The following is a 593-nucleotide window of genomic DNA, read 5'->3' on the forward strand; positions in this document are numbered from 1 at the left end:
TACATATGCGAACGGCAAAGCATAAAAGTACGTTTACATATAAATATAATCTCAATCAAAGCTCGTTAGCTGTCAAATTGGTTGTGCTTGTTATTCACACAACTCGAGGAAAAGTTAAACTTCTTCTCTGTGCCACCGTGGTCACTTTTTTTTTTGCAACACATATTAGGCCATTTAAATATATTTTAACTGAATATTTTATTAAAATACCTTTACAAATTTTTGTTTACTTTAACATTTGACATTCCTCCTCCTCTTCGCAAGTATAATCGATAAAACTGGGTTGGACACCAAAAACTTATCGGTTTAATCTGAGATATTTTTAGTTATAATTTTGCATGGCTAATCTCTTTTCTAATAACAGATTAGGGAGTCAAGCTCGAAAATTAGGACAATATTTGTATATATAAAGGCGATTCAGTTACACACATACAAATGTAGGTTAGGATAGAAATTAAATATTAATTTCACTTAATTTTATTCATTTTGCTGATTTAATTTTTTTATTCATTTTCCTTTTTAATTTCAAGTTCAAGTTTTATGCGGCAAAAAATATTTTGTTGCCTCTATCTACTCAAAATTGTTTATCAAAT

Source organism: Rhagoletis zephyria, unplaced genomic scaffold (assembly GCF_001687245.7).
Source record: "Rhagoletis zephyria isolate East Lansing unplaced genomic scaffold, Rhagoletis_zephyria_1.1 Rzeph_scaffold_00298, whole genome shotgun sequence".
NCBI lineage: Eukaryota > Metazoa > Arthropoda > Insecta > Diptera > Tephritidae > Rhagoletis > Rhagoletis zephyria.